The following is a 6,235-nucleotide window of genomic DNA, read 5'->3' on the forward strand; positions in this document are numbered from 1 at the left end:
TGCAATGACAATAAAGATAGTTCATTTCATTTCATTAAAGCAGTCCTCTAGTATGGACATCAATTGGTCAGACCAACCACAGATGGTTGTGACTATGGCTGCCTCTTGTTTCAGCTTCTGCCTTGGCAGCAGCAAGATGGAGGAGTGATCCGATTTTCCAAATGGTGGGTGGACAAGCACTTTGTAAGCATTGCGGAAGGGAGAGTAGCAGTGGTCAAGTATGTTATCTCTCCGTGTTCACTCCTGAATGTGTTGACAAAACTTTGGAGAGACTTTATTCTATTAAACTCACTGGTGACGATGAAGGCAGCCTCCTGGTGTGCATTCTCCTGGGTGGCGATGGTCTCGTACAGTTCCTCGAGAGCCAGCTCAGTGTCAGTCTGTGGTGGAACTTACACAGCTGTGATAATAACAGCAATGAACTCCTGAGGCGACCAGAAAGGACTACACAGCAACATAAGGTACTCCAGATCCAGGGAACAAAAGGATTTAAGGGGCATGCACGTTCTGGGGTTGGCACCAAGCATTATTGACCATGAAGCATACCCCACCTCCTTTACTCTTCCCAAAGAGGCTTTTTGACCTGTCTGCCAGGAGCAGGGAGCTTCCAGAGGACTTGATGGCGTGATCCAATATCTCCTCAGTCAGCCAGGTCTCCACGAAGCACAGAACGTTACATTCCTATGTTTCTGGATCTCAGTTCGCACAGCTTGTTGTCCAGGGACTGAACATTAGCCAGGAGTATGCTAGAGGGCGGCGGCTGATTAGCACACCATCTCAACCTCAGCAGGACACCAGCCCTTCTATTTTGCCTCTAATGCCTCCTCCGAGGTAGCGGCAGTGTAGGTGAGTCTCCCATTGATCGCATAAGCAGGGGATTCCAGTGTAGAAAAGGCAGCACATAGTGGATAGCTGCCATCTTCCCGATGTTCAGAAGGGTCAGTCTATCGTATCTAATGTGACTATCAGCTACTTGAACAAGTAATGTGAAAGAAATTGCAGAAATTAGCAGTATAGTGTAAAGTTGGAATGGAGCTTGCAACACGGCGGCTGTACGTGGCACCATCTTAGAAAGAAATGGAGCTAATGTTGTTGGTTGATGACCTATTTATCAGAACCAAAGTTTCTGATGTGCCTATGTACAGAAGCTGAGGAGCAAATAAAGAGATGCCAATATCACCCATATCATTGATAACACCCATTTAAAATTAAAAAGTGTTTACTCTTGCAAGCATGCGAGGCCTATGAGTGGTACGGGATACTCATACTGAGGTAGGTCTTCCTTGGGGTATTGCAGTCTACTTAGCCTAACGGTCATTGTGGTACAGGTGATCCATCAAATCCATGCTGACATTTGTAAAGCTGTACAGTGAGTCCCAATGGCCTGCTCTATCTTGCACATGCCATAACAATTTCACTTTAAAATCATTGACTGTTTCCACTTCTACCATATGCAAAGGTACTGGATTCAAGATTACCAGCACACATGACATAAAGTAGTTCTTCCTGATATTATCTTTGTAGTTCTTAACAAGAACTCTAAAGTTAATGGAAAAACTTTTTTGTGTTCTGCATAATCTAATTCATAATCTTGCACAGTTCTCAAGGGTACATATCTCCAGTCAATCTGTTTTGTACCAAAGAGAACAGCTTCTTCAACCTAACCTCCAGTGTATCCCGAGATAACTTCAATTATCTGGTCTGTTTCTAAGTAGTGTTAGGGTTAATTTGCGACTGCCAGTTCAGGTCAGCGTGATATTAGCAGACAGAAATACAAGGGAGGGAGCAAAACAAGGGATCCTTTGTCTCCAAACTGCTAGTGTCACGTGATTCAGTAAAACAGGGAATTCGTGAAAAAATGATATCAGACCAATTAGAAGGGCAAAAGTGTCCAATATTACCAAATATGTATAACAAAGTTCAGCATTATCAAATATGTGTAGCGGGGGGTTGGGCAAAGGGAAAAGGGTATAAATAAGAAAAGAATGTAAGGGGAGGCCAGAACGCGCCTTCCCCAGCGGGGGTCTTGTCACCTCGCTGTGCCAGTTACGCTTCTGCATTAAAGCCAAGTTTTGTAATATTCCGGTGTTGGTTGTCTCTCTTCCTAAACGAACACAGGGCAGAATTTAAAGCCCAACAGTAGCTATTGAATTTTCCTTCATTAGATCAGAGTCTACTCTGTCAAAGTGCTTGTTTTTTTTATTTGTGTGAAGCCCTTTGTGAAGTTTTCCTCTTTTGGTATGATCATTGTACAAGGCCTTTTAAAATGTTACTTCACTGCTAAGTGTGCTTGCAATAAACTCTGTTCTGACATGTGTCAACCCTGGCAAAGAAAAGATTCTGTGCCAGTTATTTTATTTTATTGGCCATCTTCATTTGAGGTTTTAGTACAATATTCATTTGGACTTGGAGTCTTAATTACCTAATTTAAAAAATAATTTTTCATATCTTCTTTACATAATCACAAATGGAGAAAGATCCTTGATTCTACAGCTCTGTGATGCTAAGTGATTTGAATTTTGAAAACTGAAATATCTTTATTTTAGTGTGAGTATAATCAGACCAATAGGGAGAGTTAATGACTCTCTAGTCTCCTCTTCTATTCCCAAATATGAAGTGTACTGTTGAGGTAATTATTTAAATTTTTTATACTTGGTTTAAATTTTTCTAGTTCTGAATCAGGATAATAATTGAAAGGAAAATTAACAGTTGAATGATTTTTAATAAAGTAAATTAAGAATGAATTGTAATCTGCATAAAAAATAAATATGCACAAAAAGTGACAGGTTGTTATATCAAACTGACAAAGCTGTCATCTGTTGCAATTTTACAGATTTTAATATAGTTTGAAATTATTTCTTTGTTTAGCTTGCAAATAAATAGATCATCCAGGCTTTATTCAAAATCAAAATTCCAGTCGGGTTGTCTTTTGTGTGTGGAGGAAGGAAGGAGATGCTGTTGCATATTAGAACAGACTACAGAACCATGATTAGATCAATTCAGTTGAACAATGAAACAATCAGCAACAATAGAGATTTGATTATACCAGCAGGACAATACAATACATTCCAATTGTTTAAAGCCAGTGTCATATTGGTGAAGAATACTTTTCAGAAGAGATTTCATCACATTTATGTAGATATTGTATTTCTTTCCGACAATCAGATGCTTTGAATAAATTTACTAGTAAGAAGACCATTTTCTTCTTACTTCAAAATCAGTGGCATTGGATTAGAGTCATAGAGTTATAGTGTAAAGCACAGGTACAAGCCCTAGCCTAATAAGTCCATGCCAAACACCCAGCTAGTTGGCCAGTATCTCCCTAAACCCTACTCTTCCATGTACTTATCCCAGTGTATCATAAGTAATACAATTGTGCCTGCTTCAAACACTTCTGCAAGCTCTTTCCATCCACTCACCACCTTCTGTTTTGAAAATGTTGTCCTTCAAGTCCCTGTTAAATTTTTGCCCCCACCCTATATCTGTGCCCCTAGTTTTGCTGTCCCCACCCTGAGATAAAGACTGTTATTAATAGCCTTGTCTATACCTCTTATAATTTTAAACAATTCTATATGGTTGTCCCTCATTCCTCTACGTCTCAAGCATTAAAAACCTAGCCTGACCATTATCTCTCTATAACTCAAATCCTCTAGTCTTTATTGTCTGCACTCCTTTTAGTTTAACTACATCTTTCCCATAATAGGGTGACCAAAGCTGTACACGATACTCCGTGAAGCCTCACCAATGATCACTGCAAGATGATGTCCCAATTCCTATAGTCAGTGCCCTGACTGAAGGCAATGAGCGCTGAACATCTTTTTCACCACTCTATTTACATGTAACCCCACTTTCAACAAGCTGTTCACTTGTACTCTTGTCTCCCTGTGGCATTATGCTCCCCAGTGCCCTACCACTTTTCCTATTCTGTAAGTCCTGGTTTGGCTTTCCAAGAAGCACCACCTCATACTTATTTGTATTGAAATCCATACACCCTTGTTGGCCTACTTCCCTAACTGAACAAAATACCCCTGTAATCTACAATAACCTTACTGTCAATGGCTTCTAATTTTGTATCGTCACAGTGCAGTTTGATGGACACCTCATTAACTCATTGCATTCTCTGACTAAATGCTTTCTATTAACTTAAGGTCCAACTATAACATTTTGCAGGAGCTCTAGGTTGCATGTTGAATAGTCTGGTGTGGTTTCTGCAACATGTTAGCTTTCATATCCAGCCTTAGTCTGCCACATTGGCAAGAACAGGTATCCCCGTTTTACGAAAGTTCGCTTTACACCACTTCGCTTTTATGAAAGACCTACATTAGTACCTGTTTTTGCTAACCGAAAGAAATCCAAAGAGGATTTTGGCTTTTACGAAAAAAGGCGAAAAGCGAAAATAGTGTGCAGCGTTTGTTTTGCTCTCAGCAAAACAAAGACTCAGCATCTCAGTGTCAAGTCACCATAGCTTTGAACTGTGTGAGATTTTTGCTACGATCGACAGTGCTGATTTTATGTAATGTGCATGTCACACAAGTGCCAGACAATGATAATATGCCAAAAGAGAAAATCCAGCTATTCCACCTGGACTTTCAATGGTATTACTGACACAGGATGAATATCCTGAGATTTCCCATTGACCAGAAACTATCTTGGAGTAGCCCTATACACAGCGTAGCTCCAAGATTAGATCAGGTGCTAAAAATCCTGTGCGGAGTAACTAACCTCCTAATCACGTCCGCCACTTGCAAGACTCAAGAGCATGATAGAGTATTGTCTGCTATCCTAGGTGAATGCAGCTTCAACCCTCTACAGGACACTTGATAGGCAACACATCCATTACTTTTCAACTCACTCTACCAGCTATGCATAGCAGCAACAGTTTGTACCATCCACAGCATGCACTGAGGCAACTCATCAAGTCTCCTTAGACAGCACTTTCCCAACCTATGACCTATAACAACTGGACCTAGGGCAGCAAAAGCAGCTGAACACCATCACATGGAAGTTGTCCAGCAAGAATGTGTCTATGCCCTCAAGAAAATGAATTTCATGGTTGTATATAGTCACATATATGTACTTTGATAATAAATTTACTTTGAACTTCAAACCACATATAATCTTGGCTTGGACATAAATCACTGTTCTGTCACCACCACTGGGTCAAAATCCTGAACCTCCTTTCCTATCAGTATTGTGTGTTTACCTATATCACAATGACTATAGTGGTTCAAGACCTGCCACCAACTCTGAAAGGGCAATTAGGCTTGTGAAGTCTGTATCCCTTGAAGAAATATAAAAATAATATAATTTTATGTGGTAGTTCTCATCAATTATTTTATGCATCAAGAAAATATATTTGTAAATGCACTTCAGTGCAAATTGGTTACAGTAATATTGGTTATGCTTCAGAATTGAACCTATTGATTACCAATCTTAAATTTACTGGTTAGCAGGCATTTAATCTTAGTTTGTGGCTGCTTCAGTTAAGAATCTAAATTTCTGGTCTTCTAGTTATGTTTGTTCCACATTCAGGGTTTATCAAAGTTCAAAGAACATTTATTATCAAAGTGTCTATACATTATGTAACTTTAAGATTCATCTCCTTACAGACAGCCACAAAACAAAGAGCTGATAAGAATGAAGACAGTCAAACACCCAATGTGCAGAGAAGGAGAAAAAAAATCATCCCAACAGTAACAGTAAGCAAGTGACATTCAGGACGAAAGTGAGTCCATAAGCACAAAGCCTGCTTTATTATGGTGGTGGAGTAAGGGTTAAATTAGCTACAGGGTTACAGAGTACAGCAGTATACGTATTCCTTTTGTTATTAGCTCAGCAGTTTTGAACTACATGATCTGTTCTTAATCAATTGAATTTTCCATAATGGCTTACATAAAATGAACTTCGAAATCTCCCTGGCTAGTTTCCCAAATGAACAACAGCCTCTAGTGGGAGCTATTCCCATGCAGGAGAAAATTGTGGCAGGGGATAAATGATTATTTTAATAATGTCATCTTCAATGATGGATGGTAGCCATAAATGATAACTACATGTTCCATCTACTGCTCTGTGTTTGTATGGATTTACCACCCTGATGCTTAGTCACAGTTATGCTCATTGCCTTGGTCCCATCTGCCTCCAGCAACAAATTTCCTGTGTAAAATCGTAATGTAGTTATGATCCTTTAACACAATAACCCTGATAATACAGCTCTGCATGGATATGATTTTAGAAT

The sequence above is a fragment of the Hemitrygon akajei genome, chromosome 3 (assembly GCF_048418815.1).
Source record: "Hemitrygon akajei chromosome 3, sHemAka1.3, whole genome shotgun sequence".
NCBI classification, from domain to species: Eukaryota; Metazoa; Chordata; class Chondrichthyes; order Myliobatiformes; family Dasyatidae; genus Hemitrygon; species Hemitrygon akajei.